The sequence below is a fragment of the Hetaerina americana genome, unplaced genomic scaffold (genome assembly GCF_022747635.1).
Source record: "Hetaerina americana unplaced genomic scaffold, ioHetAmer1.1.p SCAF_3, whole genome shotgun sequence".
In the NCBI taxonomy this organism is placed as follows: domain Eukaryota; kingdom Metazoa; phylum Arthropoda; class Insecta; order Odonata; family Calopterygidae; genus Hetaerina; species Hetaerina americana.
Genome location: NW_027286874.1, coordinates 77311520 through 77332909, shown reverse-complemented (window position 1 = coordinate 77332909; position 21390 = coordinate 77311520).

Here is a 21390-nt window from a genome sequence, read left to right as displayed (position 1 = left end):
GGAGGGCCTTTATTGTCGGCCCTCCGTTATGGAGTCACTCCTCCTCCCACCCGCCTCCCCACCCTCCTGGCCGCCTCCCTCTTCGTAATTCGGGGATCTGAGGAACCGAGAGGAAGGTGGAGTAAAGCGGGCAGTCGGGGAATGCATTAAGTCGGTTCCACGGGCGAATGCTATTTTTTCCTCCGTGCCAAAAGAGCCGCAAGCGTCTCACGGCGGTAGTCCTCCGATGAGGAGGCGGCGACAGGATTCGTTCGCGGAGTCGTTCGGGGTCCTCGTGAGATGAATTTTCGCTCCCGTGAGATGAAAGCGTTTTCGCTCACGGTCGTTACATTCGTTTGGGAAGTCGTTTGTGGAGTCCCGATTCATTTCCAGTCGCATTCTCGGACGAATTATTAGGGAACTAATTTCTGCGTATCGGGCGCGCGCTCGTAAGTTCTTGAGGACGTCTTTGGTGAGTGGGAGTTTGGAAAAACTGAAACTCATCACCCTCGTCCCGTTGGCTCTTGAGCAAAAGAGTGGATCGGTTGTTGATTTGAGCTTATGATTTCAGAGCAAGGAGGCGGGATGGAATATATGGGGAGTCCCTATCCCTTTGATAAAATTCAAGGGTAGGGCCCCAGTCATCTTTCGCATTCAAAGACACGGAAGCGGTAAAAGTATAATTAGGAATAGACGTTCGATCTGTTGGGAAATAAATTCGTGATTTCTAATTCATTTAGTGCCCTTCGTTAGCGAGATTTCCTCTCCCACTGTGTGGCTTGATTGCGAGTCACAGAAAGGCGTCCGCTTTTGCGTCCTCCTTTGAAGAAAAGTTCTTCCGAATATCTTATTTAAAAGAAGATGATCCTCCCTCCCTCCCTCTCACAGGCAATTACCCCACTCTCGAGGGGCAATCCTCGCCCTGGAGAGGGATGGAAGGAGAGGGGGGAAAAGGAGGAGAAGGGGGGGGAGGAGCTTGGGGTGGGGTGGGCGACGAGGAGCGATAAATTTTAACCCGATTCGTACGGAGAGTCGTCCCATTAAGATCCCGAGTTTTCCGGGAGGAAAGGAATGGCTCCCCATCTGTATGAACTCCTCCTCCTCTTCCTTGTGCCTCCGGAATCCTTGTCAATTAAAATCCCTTGTTCGCCCGGCAACCGGCGAGGCCAGCCATTGAGCTCTGTCCCAATTCCTCTGCGTCCGAGTGGGATTTTTGGGGGAAAAACAAGTCGCTCCATCGTAAGTACGTCACTGATTCCCTCTTTTCTCCTCCGCTCCTCCTGCCTGCGCTTCTGCGCTCTCGGCTAATCTACGCTATTCGTATGCCCCTTCCTCTTTCTTCCTCCCGCTGGAACGGGGAGGCTCCAGGATAACTGCCGGAGCTGCTCACATCTACGCTTGCACTTGTTCGCTCTCCCAAAATCCTTTTTTGAGCTGCGCGGTGTTCTGCTCTAATTGTTGGACGAGTCTGCCCGCATCAAAGACTCAAAACACCCGCTTGTGTGTCTCCAATGAAGTTAACTCTTTGGTATTGAACTGCTCGTGGGTCCTTCAAAGAACCAACGACATAACCATTTTCGAGGGAATCAAAACAAAACAGTCTTCGCCAATTTGCTGCCCCAAAGATTTGATTTTGGCTGTAATGGGAGTCTCAAACACGTCAATTTTTTTCCCGACGGCATTTGGTTTCTGTCGGTGTATCTGAGATTCGAAGGACTTTGTCGGGTATCTTGGAGTCAGAGCGAGCGCTTTCGGAGTAAGTTTGCCGCCGCTTTGCCTGTTCGATTAACCGAAAGCAATATATTTGCCCGTGAATCCCGCACGCCCAGTGATTCTCTGTATTATTATTGGGACTTTTATCATAATTTATTTGATGCTTTTTGCTTAGATAAGCCGGCTATCGCATTTTTTTAGAATAGACCTATGGAAAGTATGACGAAATGGCAACTAAGGAGCTGCTCCAGTTGATGAAGTTATGGGAGAGCTTTGGAGGTCTCAAGTTTGTGTCTCATCCGGTCGTCGAGGTCACATTCGTCGTTACATTATCGATGCCTGGCAGTTCATCGCAAATTGCGTTCCGTGTCGTTTGCTGACTCAACGATAAATTTTATGAGAATTCTCAGATTTCCCAAGCTTTTCGTGGACGATATCAGTTCGTCGGAGAAATTAGAGGCAAAGGAGAGGAGGAAAGGGCACGCGTCCCTGACCGACTCGTTCGGTCGGGCCCTTCATCCAGGGCCGCGCGGGGGTCGTTGATTTTCGTTCGCGCGGAATGGAAATTCGGAACCGATGCAATACATTCCACCTGAGGAGCGGAAAAAAAGAAAACCGTCGGGTTTTATTATTTCTCGTTCACAAAGTTCACCAACCGGTAGAACTCTACGGAGTCGCATCAATCTGATTGTTTCCGCGGCCTCCGATTCGATTCCCGGCGAATGGGACGGCCTAGCCTGGGAGGGCGTCGGTGGGAATGCCTTTGTCCATTTGGGGATTTCGAGGGACCCTGTGCCTCGCGTTTCGCTCGACGCCGGAGAGGCTTGGGGCTTACGTCCGGGCGGGGTGGAGGAGGGCTCGCGGCGACGGGGTCGGTCCCTCCCGGGCAGCGATCGACTTCCCCGCCCGGCTCAGAGAGCGTGGCTCTCCCTCCCTCTCTTTCTGTTTCCCCTTCCGGCCATCGCCGTTCACTTCCTTCTCTCTCTCTCTCTCTCTCTCTCTCTCTCTCTCTCTCTCTCTCTCTCTCTCTTCGCAGCTTTAATTCGTTTTATCCTCGCATCTCCCACGTCTTAATTTGTGCAATCCCGCGCGTCACACCCTCCACGCAGCCGCCCCCACCTTTCTCCGGCGTGCTGGCTTCCCCGATCCTCCCCTGCCTCCCCCAACCTCTTTCTCCCGTCTAATTTTCCCAATTTTCCGCCCCTTCGTTCGCCCTCTTCCCCCTCCTCGCTTCCTGCCGCCTACCCACTCCTCTGCCTCTCTCCCCCGACGCCCCCGCATCATCCATCAACCCTTCCCGCACTCACACACACACACGCGTGCAAGATATCTCCACGAAGCGCAGGCTCCTTCCTTCCTTTCCCCCTTTGCGTTCACTCACCCCCCCCTCTCTAAACACTATCCCACTCCCCGGTTCCGCATGGGGACCCGCATCGTCTCCCCCACCGTTAGCAATCGCCGAGATGTTTCCGTAAATCGGCGATCGGGAGCTCTCTCGGAAATCTTTATTGTTCCCCCGGCATTTAATTCGTTCTCTCTTTCTCGCCCTCACCCAAAAATGCTTTCTGATGGTGGAAATAAGCTTTCAGCTCCGCGCGCGGGATAGTGTCGGTTCCATTGAAATGGCTTTGTTATTCGGCATCAGATGTGCGACAGTTACTTAATTCGATGAAGTATAAATGCTTTCATTTAAACAGCGACGTATCGTTGATTTCTGTCTGCCATCCGCGAATTAATTGAAAAACGCACAATTCAAGTCCTAGACGTCTCACCGCTTCCCACTTCAATGAATATGTGAGCTAAGGCATAGCATTCCTAGCAGGAATTTTCGCGAAAGGCTTTCGAATGTTTCAACCCTGGACACGGACGCAGTAGCATCATGAGAATTGAAGAGGTCCGATTCCGGCGACTACTTTAAAATGAAGTATCGCCGCATAAAAGAAACGAATTGTTTTACAATATCAATTAAAATATTTTATTCTTGAGGTTATTTAAATTGTTTTATCAAATAAATACCAAAACTAATATAAAATGAAAATATGCATTTATGCGCTTTAACAAATCTTAGGCGCTTAATGATATTAACTGATCCAGAAATCGATCGAATCGAGAGTTTTTAGGTTTCTAGCCAGCTCCGACCCTTCCACTCCATATTCCAAGTAGACTAGTGTGTTGATTTCCCATTGAATGGGATTAATGGGAATATGTTACAATTTCGATAAATTTCATGCCTTGGATTATGTATGCTGAGCCACATCGGTGAACTAAAGTGCTTATCCGTGAAACGAGCGGGTTCATTTCACGTTTGCCGTAGTGCCCTTTACGTCCGCCGTGGAATCATGGCTAACAAAGGCGTTACTGCTTCCGGAATACTTGTGCAAAAATGTTACGCCGTTTCGATTAACCGCAAACAACGTCGCAGCTGTGGAAGTGGATTGAGGTCTATAAATCGAGCGACAAATTCGCAACCCCTTCTCCGGGGACAGGTACAACAATACCTTGGGGAGACATGAAGTCTTTTGTGGAGGGGTCATGGAACAGACGCAATGGGGCGGAGAAGAGGAAGAGTGTCCCTGAGGAGGAGGTCGTCCCATTCCTTGCGGACTCGTCCATCCGCTCTTTTTCCAACGCGGGGGACAGTCCGCGCCTCTGCGAACGGACGGACGACCCCGAGTGCGATCCGTCTCCGGTCCCCTTTCCCGGCGGCGACCCCCCGTCTTCGTCTCACCCATCCTCACGTCCGTCCCAACTCTCCCTGAAGAGAGAGGAGAGCGATGTCAGCACGGTTTCTTTGTGCCTCGAGTGACGCAAGAATGTTTTTGAGATGGCGCCAACACTAGGCAAATGCTACGACGCCATCGTTCATACCCCCTCGCACTCCACGAAGGCAATTGCTTTTTCAAATACTCCTAGAAAATTTTAAGGCCCCAAGTTTTCCCAATCCGAACTTAATGCGATTCGTACCTCTTGCTAAATTTTAATCTGATCCATTTTTTCTTGTTATTTGTCGAAGTAGTTTTCAACGAACCCAACTTCGACGGAAATATGTTGAATCTTCATCATACACATTCAAAATTCTCTAACTACCACGGAAATTATATGGTGATCATTTAGACTCAGCTGTGTTTCCTGAAGAGAGTTAAGTTTGGATCATTTATTTGTGTTGTGTTGGGACTAGGCTCTATCAAGTCTATCAAATGGTGCGCCACCATGGAAGAAAAGCAGTTTGCCAGGAATAGAAGACAGGCATTCTCACAGGTCGGATGTGTGGGGAAATCCTTCGCACGTTTCCGTTGAACGTTTAGAAGGGCGGGAGAATTGCAGATCAGACGTTGGTGGGTCCGTGTCCGAATGCCTCCCGTGGGAGAGACCGGGATCTCCCCGAAACGGAGCCACCAACACCTCCTCCCCTCCCCCGTCCCGTTACTCCCAAGACAGTCGTGAGGTGGAGAGTAGTGTGGAGGCAAGTACATCCGGAGGGGCGGTGTGGGTTTTGTCGGGGCCGCGGGGGCACGTCTCTCCCGCCTCCCGCGCGTCTCCCGCCGGGGAAGTTTTCTCCCGCGCCGTGCGGATGGCACGCCCGGCCCCGGCATGCATAACGCATGGGACCGCGGCGCTATCCCTCCGAGCCTCCTGCCCGCCGAGGGGCGCGTGCGACGGCGAACTTGTGGGCTGCTTCCGCCTCTTCCCTACCCCGTCCCGCTCCTCGGCATGTGTGGCGGTGGTGAGGTCAAGGATGGTAGGTTTTGTGGGAAAGAATTTACCGGAAGGAGAGGGTAGAATAGCAGTGCGGATACGAAAGTAACTGATAACTCGTGCAGAGTAGCCAAAACTTTAAAATAAACAGCTACTATTGAAGAACCTCTAGCGCTAATTTCGATTGATGCCTGCCCTCTGTTTGTCAAGAGCTCAAAGGGTTTTGTGTTGCTTTTTTGAATCTCTCCTTACTACCGCAAACGTTTTTAGAAGAATTTTCCTATACTGTTTCTATCAGGAAATATAAATGTATTAATCATCATATTAGTTAACCTTAAACTATGGAATCGAATTTACATCATTTCGTGTGCGCCAAATGCTTTCATTCGAGACCGTTTACACTGTACGTGCTCGTTCGTTTCATTTATGTAATTTGTAAAAGCGCGTTTTCTCTCTCACTTACTTTACCGAATGCACATGGGGATCATCCCTGCTAATTGATTCTCAACGGTTCATTCTTGATATTTTGATGGTGTTAGCGTTCGTTGCTGGATTTCATTAACACTTGCCGTTCACCGATGTAGTATTGGGAAGCTTCATGAGCTGCTCACGCAAAGCAAGGAAACAAAGACTTCTACCGGATCATAAAGGATTATTTAATCGAAAAGACTCATTTCGAATGAACCTGTGTGCGTATTGGAACACATGGAAATCATCCGTTTTTGACTCAATGTGCCGAAAAATTCGTCTGCTCACCGCGGCGGTACTTTCCGGCGTCCTACCCGTCTGTCTGTTTGCGCTTGCGTTTCGCTTGAGCTTCCCGTGGTCCACCGCCCGTCGTTGCGGAGATCACCTCTGACCGATTGAACGGTCCACCACCGTTCCGAAAACACCGTCCCGGCGAATTGGGAAGCCCTCAGTAGTAGGGACTCGGTCAGCCGTCGCCGGCAAGAGAAGCAGGACTTCGATGGCGCCCAATCTCTCTCGGGGAACACTTTCGGGCGGGGGAGGGACTTTTTTCACCGCGTTTTTTTTGGATTGGGTGGGTGGGTGGGAGAGAGGGGTGAGGGCGAGAATTCGGAAACGTCCCCCCGTTTGAACGAGGGGAGCGAGGCATTCGGACTTCTCTCGACCCGAGGTGGAGGAGTAGTTGAGAGGAGCGCGAAATGAGACTGGAAAGGGAGAGGAAGAAATGAGTGGAGAGAGAGAAAAAGAGAAATATGGGGAGGTTCGAGTGGCGGAGGGAGGGAGAAGGGGGACGAGTCGGGCCGAGTCAGGGGCAGGGGAGCGGGAGGCGGCGGGGGAGGAGGGGGGTGCGGAGGAGGAGGTTGCGGAGGGCGGGCGGGTGAGGGTGGTCCTTGCCGATGCCGAAAGAAGGAGTTTCATGTCTCCTCCACGGCGAGGCGCCTCTCTCGCCCGATCCCCCTCCTCCTACCTCCTTCCCCTTAGTCCTTTCCCACTCTTCTCTCCCTCTTCCTTCCTCTTCTCTTCCTCTTTCTCCCCGCTCCGGCCTTTCCCCCACTCTCATTCCATCGCTCTCTCTCTCCCTCGTCTTTCCCGCTTCCTTCTGTCTACCTACCCCTCGCCCGCCATCTCGAAGGGACCACTCCCTCCCCCGGGCGAACGGCGGGGGCCGGGAGATGTATCCTCCCGGCTAGGGCGAGACAGCGCGGGCAACGGCAGCAGCACACACTCTTCCCTCCCGGCCGCATCGAGTTTCAAACCCAGGGAGATGGGGCGAGAGGCCGTGGGGGCACTCTCTTTCTCTCTCTCTCTCTCTTTATATGTACTATCCCTTCCACCATTACCACCACCACCTCATCCCCCTCATCCCGGGTGTCCGCGTCACCCTGCCTCCGGCGTCGTCCCTCCTGCTGCAGTGGCAATACTGTCCTCCACGGCTGCCCGCCCTCTGCAGAATAGATTGAAAGAGAAATGGGAGAAGGATGTCTCATTTTAGGCTGCCAACATTTTCGGTGGATAACAAGACAACCCGAGACAGACAGAATTTCATTCAGAGAGTCGACTCAATTGCAAATGTGAATAATTTGCGAAAACTCCAATTTCGGCTATACGAAATTGTTGTTCCATCTGGTTTTTTGCACAAGACTGATCGCCAATTACGTTTTTTTAAGGTCATATTTCATTTCATTCACATATTTTTTTAGGATTGATGATATGATTTTGCTGCAAAATTATTCATATGAAGACTTTGTTGATGTCGTGAAGGATAACATGGGGAATCGTGTAGACAGGATTTGTGATATTAAAAAAACCTGAAGGCGAACCTTGGGAATGTTCGATGGTTGGCAGCCCTACTCTTTCTCTCATCTGGCCCCGCGGTCTCGGCCCTCGACCCTCCCGTCCTTCTCATTCATCTGCATCGCGATACCCAGCTCCCTCTCTCTCCCTTCCATTTATTAACCACTGATCCATTGCTCCCGTCTCATTTCCGTCCCCTTATTCCAATACTTCTAGTCATTGAACTGTTACCACAATTTCGACTCCCCCCCCCTCTTCCTAACCCCCATGAATTAAAGAAGACCGCGATGCATTAAATCCACATTGAAATAAATGCCTCTGGGTAAGCCGGTGGAAACACTAAAATATCGGACGAAATTACACAAAATCGTGGGAGTGTGTGCGCTGGAAGTAAAGATGAGCGCCATCCCGTGGTCTTTTGCCTTCCTCTCTTACTCCGTTTTAAAATTCCGAATGTGTCAAACAATTGTGAAGAGCTAGTGCAGAACATCAGCGGCAAACGTACAATTGATTTTCATGCCTATTTCGGCTTTGCCCGCTGGAAGGAACTGTCGCACAAAGCTTAGTTCCATGCGCGTTCCCCGGTGGTCGTGTCATCCCCAGTTTTTTCTCCTCTCCGTCTTCCTCCCATTAACTCGCTTCTTCTCCAACCGTAACCTCCCCTGTAGTTCCTAGTTCGGCATCTCCACACCCTCCTCCCTGCAAACCCTCATTGGTTTCTCCACATCTTTCCCATGGCTCTTCAATTCGTGGCCCAGTTCAACGTCGCCGAATGCTTGCTTCGGATCCCACCATTAATCATCATTGCTTTTCGCCTCCTAGAGGACTGAGGGCGAAAGGTAATTATCCAATCGATTCATCGTAAATTCTCGTGCTGTGTCACGATGGCCCCGGTTGCACGAGTATAGCCTCTCTTTGTATCCGCCTTGTCTTTTCCCTCGCACCGGCATCCGTTACGTCCTCGCCTATCTTCCCATTTTCGTCCCCGTATCTTCGAAAACCACTCCCCGCCCCTGCTTCCTCGTCCAAGAGGTCGGTCCCTTCTTCACTTCATATGTTTGCATTATGCACAAGGAGTGGCAACTCCTTGAGAGCCACTATTTATTTCATTTTTTCCCATCAGCGTGCCGGATGTAATAAAACATTTCTCTCGAAATACTCTTTTGCTGATTTGAAACTCAATAGTGTCTTAAAATGGCTTTTTTTATTCAGCGATGGTAATAGCCATCCCTGAAGCCCCCCTTATAGCAATACCATCCCCGCAACTAGAAGAAACTTTTTCCCTATCCTCTTGAAAAGAAAGATTTCGATCAAACCACTCCCCTTCTTCAATTCCTCTCCGTCCATCCCACCAGTCTGGGGTTCGTCAGACAATGCCTGGAGACTAGCCCATAGCAATGGGCCTCCCAAGGCAGAAATCCTGGCGACGTCACCTCCAATTTTTAACTCCCTCTCGCACGCCCCTGTAAACTCCCCATCTAACATACCCCCTCCTCACTTGCGATTCCCTTTTCCAGTTTTGTCCCAAATCCCCGAAACCCTACCATTCTTTCATTCTGGTGCCCTCCTTGCCCTCCCCCCCTCCCTCAGGTTTTTGTCCGCTTCGCCATCCACGGAAAAAATGAAGGTATAAGAATGAGGAGCGAGCGAGCAAGGGAGAGAAAGAGAGAGAGGTGTGTGTCTTTGTTGACTATTCACGGTGCGGACTCATTCAAATGAGAGGATCAGGCGGGCAGGAGTGAGTGATGGTGGTCTTCGTTTCCTCCCCTCATTCCAATCTCCCTTCCTCCCCCCCCTCTCCTCTCCCTCCTTACCCTCCCCTCGCCAGCAGTTTCTTTCTCGAGACTGTGCCGCGATTCCTCTGATGCAGCGGTTTCGATGCGTGGTGTTTTCCATTTCAATGTCGATTTCGCAAGCGTTACGACGATTCCCCGTATTGCCCGCTGTTACCTATGTAGTAAATACTCTTTTCTTGATTGTATGCAATATTTAAAATTGCGCGCGAGCAGGCTATCCGGTGGGTGTGTACAGCCAGCCTCACGTCCAGAACCGAAGTGCACATTAACTCAGCATCGCAGTGGTTTTAGTGGCCTCCGTAAAAATGGGTTCAATTCCATTATCCCTTGTTTACTCTCTTTAGTTTTCCCTTATTTTCCGTGCACAAAAAATAAATTGCACGGCGTATCTCATAGAACTTTGCCCTCGTGGCGAATCATGGGTTAACCGACGCTATTCTCAGCCTGGAAGGGGGAATAGATTAAATCGTTTTGTTTTTGCTCTTAACGAAGCTGTAATAAGCTGTTGTTCATTGTGCGAAGGGTTTGCTTTCATAAAACTATTTTTCCTTCTTTTGGGGATGTCACTAATGAAAATTTAAGGCGAGTAGCAGTTTTGGGGAATACAGAAAAAGTTTGCCGAGAATGCGTTTTGCGAGAAACTTTTTTTTTTCATTTCTCCGTGAGAGGGACATGAGTTATTGAGGTGTATAATATGGAGGAAAGCGATGCTCTAAATTGATTACTCCCCCCCCCTCCCCCGGCTTCCAGGGAGTGACGCACCGGGCACGCCCCCCCCTCCCACGCTCCCACCCGGGAGAGCTTTCGACTTCCCTTCCATCCTCGCCGCTTCTCCTCCCCATTGTCGTCTTTCCTTTTGTCACAACCACTCCCCTCACACTTCCTTCTATTTCCACCCCTTCCGTTCTTCCCCTCACTCCCTTGAACTCGATGCATTTTCTCGCCAGATCCCCGCCGAGCATAAAACTCTGCTCGCAGCGGAGGATACGAGTAAGTGAAGTTGTTTAGCGTCGTCGTCTGCGACGGTCGTGTGTTCCTTGTGTGGATGGGAGCGGTGCGAGTGGAGAGGTTGGTTCGGCTTTCTTTCGGGTCCCGTCTCCCCCCCCCACCCCTTCTCTTCTCTCTTCCGACTTGTCTTTTGGGTGGATTCGTGGGTTCGATGCTCCCCTGAGCGTGATGGCGCTAGACCTGAGGCACGCGAGGATGAGGTCGTGGCTTTGGGGGGGGGGGGAAATCCGCTCACTTTTCACTCTCCCGTGCTCCGCATTCCATCTCTGCGACTGCATTTTTTTTCCAGGAAGTCCGAAACCAAGCTTCGCTCTGACCTGACGAACCGCCCTCGTTCAACTAGATGTTGGTTCGCCAAAGTATTTAGTTTCGAAACGGAGAAAACGTTTTGTAGGTTCACACACCGACTGGATCGTCGGGGGGGGGGGTCATTCTCGCGAATGTAAAAAGAATGCCCCGGAGTGCCAAACTACGTTTCCGAGACCCGGTTGTCTTATGTATCGTCAATTCGTCTCACATGCCCGTCGCAGGGACATGAAAGGAAAAAATATGTTAAATGAAAGCTCGAGAGCGTGCCTCAATTAGGTCGTTCCTTCTTTCCCCGCCGGTTACAAAAATAAAGTTGAGAATTGCAGTACGTGCAAGGGGGGGGGGGGACGGCGAAGTTGTCTTATCGAAGGAAGAGGGCAAAGGGGGGGATGGAAAGGTCGACGGTATATATATATATATTTTTTCCCGTAGGTTGGCTGTGTGATGCGCTCGGCCTTACGGTCGTAAAGATGTTCATTTTCTCGTGAGGGAATTGACGCGGGCGTTGCAAAAATCTCCTTCGCTGCGCTCCGGTCCCGCTGCGCCGCCGTAAACTCATCGCATTTTATGTATGGACGGACGGCACACCTACTGCACATCTCCGCTCACGAACCCTCTATTTTCGGGGTCTCGGAGTCATACCCTTCTCCCTCCCCACGCACCCGGAGTTTTCCGTTTCGTGCTCGATTCGCACCGCTCGGAAGAAGCGTCGAATTATTTTTTTCCGTCGATTACGTCTCCCTCACGCCACGTCGTTTCGTTCGCGGTCTAATCCAAATTTTAAACGGGGAAGTTTTTAACGCGCACGACGCGGAAATAAAAAACCCCCCAGGGCTTCGCGCGTGGGAGGCGGCCCGAGGGATGAGGGGGAGGAGGCGGGGGGCGAGAGGGGAGTGTCAGGGGTTGCTTTCACGCCTTTAATTACGTACACTTAACAATGTACCGTCCGACCGCATCATCATCCTCGCCCGCGAGGGCCGCATCACGAATATTTTGATCTCGGATTAAAAAAGTTCCGAGCGGTGCAGTTTGTCTCGTCTAAAAACCCCCTCCCAATCCCCCCCCCCCGTTTCCGCTCACCTTTCTTCCCCCGCCGGAAAGCAGAAATTTGTCGAAACCCCCGGCGAGATTCCCCGCCGTCCCTCCTCCCCGGCCTCCCAGGGTAAGGAATTAAAAAGTTGAGGGTTGTTTTTTTTTATTTTACGCGGTCTGCGGATCCGTGTTGGAAATAAAGTAAAAGAAAGGGGAAATTAAGGGAGATCAGAAATGCTCGGGGGTGTGTAGGGAGAGGCTGGGGTTGGCGCGTCGTGTGAGCTCATGAAAGCAAGACGTCGGTTACACCGAAAAGCTCTCTTGAGTGGAATTATGATGCCACCCCGGCCCCACTCCTTCGGCAATCGAAGTTTTATCCTCCGCCCCTTAACACTATACGACCCGCTTTAATATGCGGCTGTAAAGTTTTACGCCCTTACTGCCTCCCTACCTTCCGTCGTTTCCCCTCAGCTACACCCTCCCTCCGAGACTCGCATCACATCCCTTATCGCTCGCACCCCCGAGAGACCGAACCCCTTCCCACAACCCACCCCCAGGAGAGCTCAGTTTCTCCTCCGCTCCCGCCAACCCACTTTACCTCCGAGTCGGTCCCCATTCCCCTCCCTCAGTCTTCGGCCCTCTTGCCTCCTCCCCCCCTTCCCTCCTCCCGGACCTCTCCGGGGCAGGACGACGGCGCCACTCGCGGTGGATGCATGCGCTGCCGGCTTTCGCCCTCCCGTCTTGCGTCTCGTGCGTGCCCCCTGCTGAACTCCTCGCCCTCCCCTCGAGTAGTCCGCGAGGACGTGCCTCGGAGCGATCGCCTCAAATGTTGCGGACGCTGCATGCGTGCACGTGCGGGTCAGATCACGTGTGGTCCCCGCGATACAGGCGGCGTCGCTCTTCGGTAAAACTGGCGATAGGGGACGTGTGTGACGCGCCGTTAACTGTGCGCTGAACCTTCCTAACTCTTCGATCGCGTCGAACCCGTGTTCCCTCCCCCGACGGAACTGCATCTGACCAAGATCTCGGGAAGGGGCTAAACCCACGCTTTTATAGGGCGAAATTGGACGCCAGAAGTGGCTTACAAAGCATGGCCATAGATAGACGAGATGCCATAGCTGATGTGCAACTTGATATAGTTCGTTCGGTCTGGTGGGCGTCTTGTCTATTTTGGTTGCATGCTTCACGGTTTTCTCCCAACGGATTAAACCTAGGCGATTATATAATGATGATGTCACAATAGTTTTCATCAAAATTCTCATTGAGTTGTATCCTCATTTCGGTGGTTTATAACCGCGGGGCTTGATGTTCTTTTTTTCCACTCACTGTCCAACCGCCTAGTTCGCGTTGTTCCTGCTAGATTGCAACTAATCTTCTTCGGGAAACAAAAAAATCGATTCTGGGTTAACTCTAGCGTGCGTACAATAAGGTTATACTACTGCGCATAATAATTTGATGAAATTTATTTGTGCGCGAATACAGCATGGTAAAACAGAATTTGCCAAAGTAATTAGGTCATTATTCAAATCAACTTGACGGTGAAAATTCAGGCCGAAATATGAGAGCGATGTCGTTAAAAAAAAGCAAACGTGTGGCTGTTCTGTGCAGGCACCCGACCAAACGTTTTAGTTTCTCGTCCATCCACCGCTGGGCGCACTATTCGGTAACTTCTCCTCGGTCGTCATCGTCATTGCCTGACGACGAAAAGAGATTTGGGCCAAGTCTCTTTCTCTCTCTCTTTTCTTCCCGTTTGTCTCCCACCCTACCTAGCTCATTCCTTGCAAGCCCACTCCGCCTCCAACCGCCGCCCTCCCTCCTCCCGCGGCCGGTCCTCCCCCGGAGCCGCCTCAAGAGTTCTTGCCCCGAAAACGCGCCTTAATATTCCGTGCCACACCCAGTTCCAGGCAGAGGGCATGAAGCGGCTAGGATCTTGCTCCCCGTGAAAGGGGTTTCCTCCGTCCGATGACAACACGTGCGGATGAAAGAGAATATTCTGGGTTTAAGTCTTCGCCATGTCCATGGTAGGCGTGGCCTTCGGAGGCGGAAGTCATTTATAACGGGTCATTTATTAATGGAGATCATTACGTACCTATATGTTAGATATTTATATGCATACAAAATTGATGATCTCTCCGAAGATCTTGTCGGGCTTTTGAATTCGCGGATGATGAGATCACCATTATATTGGAATGAAACAATTGTGCCTCCATTTGTCGAATTTGTGCGTAACACTATAAGATTAAATGGCATGAGTCCGTCATAGTCGACGGAAAAAGCGAATTTCCACCCAAAAGAGCGAGGCATATTACTTTAATGAACGAGATGTTCCCATTTTATGAGTTTCCCCGCTGATGTGATAAGGCTCTTTGAGACTTCAACGTGTGGATTAACAACTTTTTCTTAGAAAATCAAGGAAACTCTGTCTATAATTCAGGTCACAGTTACCCCTTTAAACGTCCAATTCCAGAGACAGATAATCCGAAATTTGTGAAAACTGCGCTCATCGAGGGTATGTTTGTCGTCATTCGCCGCAAGGGTTCACGGCGGAAGACCTCGAGTTTGATTTTTCCGACCGGATGAGCTCACGGGAGTGTCTTCCGTATCATTTCGCCGCCCTAACGAGCTGTCGCCCTCCGCCGTCGCAGCTTGCAGGTCCCGCGCCGTCTCCGCCCGGTCACCAGGACGGGAAAAATCAGAGTGATGTGCTCCGTCAGTCATATTTCTGTGGGTAACCCAATTCTCGGGACGAATGTCTGGATCCTTTAAATACGCGATGGAGCGATGAATTCTCTCGGGAGGGGAGAAAATCTTATTCCCCCATCCCGCAGCTGGCCTTTTTGATGTTCCGCTCATGAAGCAGATAATGGAGAGAGGGGTGTTGGAGAGGGAGGCAAGGAAGAAAAATGGAGGATCGAAGGGGGAGCACTGGGGATAAGGGAGGAGGAGAGATGACGGTGGCTGCCTTATACAGGTAAAAAGAAAGAAAGAGTCGCATTAGGAAAAGGTCGCCCTCAAAATAATATTTCCTTCGGATATCTCTCAAAGACGGGGATGTTCGACCTTCTATGGCACCCAACTTCTCTGGGCGCAGATATGGTGTCCACCGGGGGTTTAATTCAAGTCTGTGAAATAGCGTACGTCTTTTTTACGGTTTTTATTCTCCCCTCTCTTCTTCTCAATGCACAAAATCCAGCCCGGTAGTACGTATTCTTGGACGAAATAGTTTTTAATTCCGCCAAGGATGGTCGTTCGTTTACAACATAGAATTTCGTCCAAATTAAGTGGCCTTAGGGTAGCGTCTATATATGTACCTATTTCGAAAATATATAGTATTCTTCTTCCAAGTAAAAAATAACATCTGCATAACCTTATGAGGAATTTTAGCTTTAAATCAAAACGTTTCTATCTCGTCAATTGTTTCTATAGTTTTCCCTTCGGTTAGTGTGTGAAATGGTAATTTTTACTTTCATCTGAACCTCTCTTCCACCTGCAAATCTATTGCAGATTTAGTGTATTCCTAAATTAGGAACTTCGTCATTGAGGCGATTTTCGGTTTCAATGTTATCAGGCTCAGCCTTGTGAACATTCATCTTGAGGAATAAGATAAAATCTAAAATTTACAAAAAAATGTTTTTGTGTGAATTTTACTTTGTCTGCATCTTCTTCCTCACAATTTTTGGTATTATGTGAGCAAACAATTTGGAAGTAAGTGCTGAATTTCATTGTGACGCCGGTCGAAAGCAGTCATGCACAAGATCCAGTGAACGATGCGGGAGAGAAGACGAACACGATCTTCAGTGCTTCTTTTCAAATTGAAAATGGCGTTTCGTCGTACTTCTTGTGCCACAACACTTTATTCCTTAATGTTAAGGAGGAGATTGATAAGTCGGCGAGCCCTGGTGGCAATGTTCACGATCAGGGTCAATGAAGGTCCACCACTGTCTTAAATCCTCTTTGAAACATGCCGTCCAAGTAATCCGGATATCTGACCGCTTATTATATGAACGTGCGAAGTCTTCGAGCGCGAGGCCGCCATATCTCCCGGTCTTCAAGACGAACGTTGGTGCTTACGTCGGTGGGAGTGGTTCTCGCCGCCGCGACCCACAAGTGTAATCTTTCCTGTGGAGTCCTCTTCGTATCCGCATCTCGTCCCCACGTGTATTCCCATGCTGATTGCAGAGAATGTGACCGCGGCTGGAACTCGCCGCGACCCTGAGGGCGCCGTGCAACGGATAAGTCTGCGGGATCGGATCAGAGGGCGGACGCTTTGGTCTCGGCTGTCAAAATACTGTGGTTGAGCCTAACTAAATTCAGCGCTTTTGTTCCTTTATTCAACTAATTTTTATCAAAGCTGAGTTATGATAGGCGGTGCCAAGACGCCCTTCGTTTGCAGAACGCTTGGAATGCTTAGTTTTATTCATTATTTAGTAACGTGTTTATTTACGTAATTTAATGAAGGATGAAGTAGGACAACCACATTGTTTATTTTCGAAATAAGCACCGATAACTTTGCTCTCTATTATTTATCGCAACATGAGGAGTAGACGTATGAGTATTTGATGAGTCATGTCCGTGCATATTGTGAAAGAAAATGGGAAACTACGTGGAATTGATCTTAGCCTCTCTACACCATCATTTCATATTTTGCGGTTTCCATATTCCACCAAGTTGATCGTTACGTTCGTTATCAATTTCCAGTTTTGTTTTCGTTGGATAGTTCTGAGGAATAATGGACAAAGTTTTGTCGATGATTCGCTTCCGTCCATGCGTCCATTTTTTTTAATAGATGAAAGCACTGAATTTCTAAATCAAAACTAAAATTTAGTGCGTGCTGTGTTTTCTCTCGGTCGGCCCCAGGGCCACTCCCTTTATAAAATAAGACAGTGGAGCCTATGAATATATAGTAAAATATTCGTTTGTTTAAGATGGCGAATGTCGCCAGTTTTCCGAGAAAGCTTAACGAATTGATGGAAGTCACAATGTTGTTATTTAATTCTCTTCCCATTAAGTTTTTTTGCCTTGCGGGAATGATGAAGGCGCCGCTCTCTTCCGAAAGGCCCAGTAATTCCCTCTTCCTCCATTATAATTCCCGTAAGCCAGCATTTCGTACCACCACTGCGGAGAGGCGAATATTTCGGGGTTCTCCCCTCAAAAGGCTCCCTTTTTTCGGGTGGAGGGTGTGAGCTGGTGAAAATAATAAATCGGGAGAGGGGAAATGAAACGGCAAGGCCCTCCCCCCCCCCTTCCCCGCGGCCAATTTCCCGGGAAGTGTGCTTTTAAAATGAAGAAAAGGGAAGGTGGAAACTGGCCGTTCTCACCAATCCCCCTCGCATTCTTCGAAATATATGCCGAAAGTTACCACTTCGGAAGACCCTCCCGTCTCCTCCAACCCACCCCAGAATAGCTCGGGAAAGGTTTTTCCACCCTCTCCCGTCCCCCTCTCCCCGACCCTCGTCCGCCCATTCCCACCCCCTCCTCTCGAGGGTGTCGACGCACGGTCGAGAGAGAAAGACAGAGTGAGGGGGCTGAGTGAGGTTGCCGTGCATTTAAGAGAACCATTGCCAGAAGAGGGGGAGGGGGTGTGTGGAAGGGCGTGGGTAGGAAAATTTACTGAGGCGGTAATGCGCAACTACTTCGCCAAAATAAAAGGGATGCCTTCCTGTTTTTTTTCGTTCGTTACCTGCCTCCGTACCTGTCGGTAGAGGAGACCTCGAAAAATCGTTAGGTCCCAAGTCAAAGAGTGTTTTCTGAAGTCCGCGTCGCGGATCTTCTGCTCTTTTCTCCCCCTTCTTGGAAGAAATAATCCTAAGGGTTGCAGGAAGGGGGATTTGTGCGACTCTTGGTGTCCCGGGGAGTTGGTCGACTCGCCCCCGCGGAGTCAATTGTTGCAAGAGTTGGCGAAAGGTGCCTAAAACAGGATACACGTTTTGGAGGCATGCACGTAAATTCTGGGACCACTTCCCCCGTCGTTTCGAACCTCAAATCAGCTAGTTTCTCCAGCAGTGAAATGTCTCATTTACATACATGTAGATGTGGGCGTGTAAAACATTCTCGTGAAAAGTCACCGCACCAGCTTCAAAAAGGGTTTCGGAACCAAATTTTGTCCAACGGTATCCAAAGGTTGAAATGTCTCTTCTCCCATGGTAACAATATCCTTTTTTTGTCTGGTTCGTTGCGCATGCCGATGTGGCATTCATTACTCTCTTCTTGTTTTCCGCCCTATTGCCGGGCAGGTTCCAGCTTGCGCAGCACCGCGTACTTCAACGCGCTGGTAGAATTGTGGTCGTATGAATGCACTAAAAAAAGACGAAGTAGAATCTCTTTGTTCTCATCTGTAAAATGGTTTTCATTCAGGATTTGACGTTTCTTGGAAATTAATGGAATTAAATAAATCAACTGTAACTGGGTATGCTTTCATATTTTATGCACCGCGATGTGTAATACGGGCTAAAAGTGCCTTCTGAAGTCTTTCATTACCCACGATATGCAACATCGTAAAGTGCATCTTTTGTAAATCTTTCGTTATCGTAACCGCACGCGATGTATCATCTATAAACCTCCTTTCACTAGGTTTTGGAATAGTCGAAAATTCATAAACGTCACGGTATTAGTCTATTTTTGTCGGCCATTTGTAAAGTGCGGGGCGAGTAAATGTCACCGGCCAGCAAGTTAATGGATTCGGCGGCCCTTGAAACGGTTCGGATGGGCGGAGCTCGTCCCCGAGCGCTTTCACCGGCGGCAGCAGCCAGCGTGCGTGGTCGTCTGGCGGGCATTCAACTTTCCGTGGCCTTCTTAATTTCGCCCGCGTTTTCGTCTTCCCATTCGCTCTCCACCCGCGAGATCCGTCGATTCCCTGCCCCTATCTCGCTTGGACGGTGATTTATGTCGGCGCGTCGTATATGAGGCGGGAATTCATTTGCCCTCCCCAACCCCCCGCTCATCCTCCCCCTCACGGGCGAATGCGGAAGTTGCCCGAGCAAAAGCGCTTCCTCCGGATACGCACTCGGTTAATTCCTGTTTTGGAAAAAAAGCGAAATAAAAATAAATCTGTGCCTTTGTTTACGGTTCCCTGACTCTCCTTATCTCCATCGCATTCTATTCGGATGCGATTGTTCCAATGCAAAACTGCGGTCGTTTTTGGGCGTTTGATTCAATTCCCAATTATTCCGACCAAGTTACTACCGAGCTGTTGGGAGGTGGGCTAATTTTGAATCTCATTTCATGCCGAAACGGTAAGGTTAATGACGCAACCAAGAGCAGTGCTTTCTCAGCGTTGGGCACAAAAGTGTGTTCGCATGTTTCGCAGCTGAGATAACCATTTGTATGGTTGACTCATTGGCGATCTGTGTCCCGCTTTCCTCTATGAGAATTTGTTCAGCGTAATGCTCGTCTCAAGGGCATCTACATGGTCTGACTGGCACTTTTAACGCATGCAGTGCATGTGTTTCCTCATTTAAACAGCCATTGCGTAATGAGGCATATGACTCATCGAGGGATTTTCGGCGTTTTCCTTATGCGGCCCCGTGGCGTTCTAGACCAGAGTAATACGTGGGAAAAGGAGAAGGATTTAGGCTAATTTTGGATGTGTGAGTTAGTGCAATTGAATGAATCATTGCGGTTAATACGCTTGAAAGTTAAATCTAACTACTGAGCTGACCTCACAGAGCTAACATGTCGGACCAACTAACATGGTTTTCTTCGGAAGATCTGAGTTTTGTCACATTCATGTTGTAATTTATACTGCACTGGCTTAGTGCATAAAAACTTTCATCAGTCAAAATCAATTAATCGCAAGACTTCATAAAGCTGTGTTCCATTAATGGGCAATTGATAAAACCAGTATTTTACTCCGCCCTAATGCCTTAATAGTCTCTTCCCTATGTTCGAGATAAATAGTGCAGAGGCAGACTTTTTTTATTGGTCTGTTGGTAGTGAGGTCCTTGAGCAATTTATTTCTGTCACTCGTCGAAATTTACCGATAAAATGGAGACCCAAGGAATGTTTATTGCAAATTTCGCTGAATGTGGGACTTAATTTCACACCTCCTGGATATGGGTATCGATTTCACAGCGTCACCCTCGAAATTCCCATGCGCTCCGACATGCTGCTCAGTTTTCTTGGAGTTCGAACCTCGTTGTTGCGTTTCCATCTTCTATTTTTCGATGCACAGGAGACCAATTAATGCAGAGAATAGCCTCGTGTTGCCATGGGAATGGGTGAAAATGGCTCGTTTCGAAAGCTCAAGGATGCATCTTGTGAGGAATCATTTTCTTTGGCCACGGTTCTCCCCTCTGCTTTGTGGTCACTGCGCGGTCCCTGAATGCACCTCAGCGGCGTATCTAGCAAGTCTATTGTGACTTGTGCTTCGCCTATTACTTTCTTTCTCCTTCTCCTAGAAAGCTTCAAGGCTCTCCTTCCTTTCGAGGCGTCGAAATGAGTCCTCCGCTCTAATCGAAGGATAAAAAAGGAAAATGATAGAAAAAACATATCTTTGGCCTTGCAGAGAAACTCACGACTCATTCTCGCCAGGCATTCGATCAAGGGTGGCACCGTAATCCGGTGGCTCTATGAAAGCACTCAGGATCGCCTGCCTTATCCCCTCCTCTTGAGGGATCTGCACTTGCAGTCAAGGTGCAAGCTACGAATTCGCGATTGGTCCCTTCGGGAAAATTCCCGTTGATGCGAACTTGTTTCAGTTTCAATTGTGCTTCAAGAGAAATGTTGTGTGGTTTTTGTGTTTGCGTCAAAAAGCTGTTTTAGTTGAGTCTCTGGGAGTTATAGTCTCGGCGTTTGTGATTTTACTTGGTCGGCTGTTGGTAAAAAAAAAAACACGCAAGTGTCTTTCAATATTCGTCGAGTCTCCACTTTGCGACTAAATTGTGGTTTGGAGCTGATCGTCGATACTTTTGTTGAAATGTAGAAAATTATTTCGCGTAATAAATTTCACGAACATTGAAATTTGGTGCAAACGGTTTGATCACATTGGATCTCTCTTCAGCTATGTGGTAGTGCCGGTTGTACCGCATTGATGTCTGCATTAAATATTCAAATTGATTTATTTACTCAATCCTTTATATTACATTTTACAGGGTGGTCTCCGTCTCTTTTTTTACTAAACTAAAATTTCCTTTCTTGTGCAAACGCGGAATTTTGACCAAATTTTCCGGTTGTGGGACCACTTTACCTCGAAAGGCAGCCAATTCATCAGAATTCCTCTTATCCATGTACCGACCGATCCCAGCTCACAGATAACTGGTACATCTAAGTGAAAATGCGTAAGAATTAATATAGTTAAGGAATGGTTCGGAGATATTTCTGTGTATCTCATATAGATTTTCCGAAACGGTGTTTAGGGTATACATTGTCATTTCTGAGGATTCAAGTTAATCAATGGACCCGGATATCCGAGACTACCATCCGGATTATTGTGATACCTGAATTAGAGGATGGAACCAATCCGGATAATAGAATAACCAGGTATCCAGAAAATGATATAATCGGATAATGTGTAACAATGATCAGATACCAAAAACACCGTATCTCTTCAGTAGCCCTAATACGAATCATAATTGTCGGGGATTGTCACTGCGTCTTG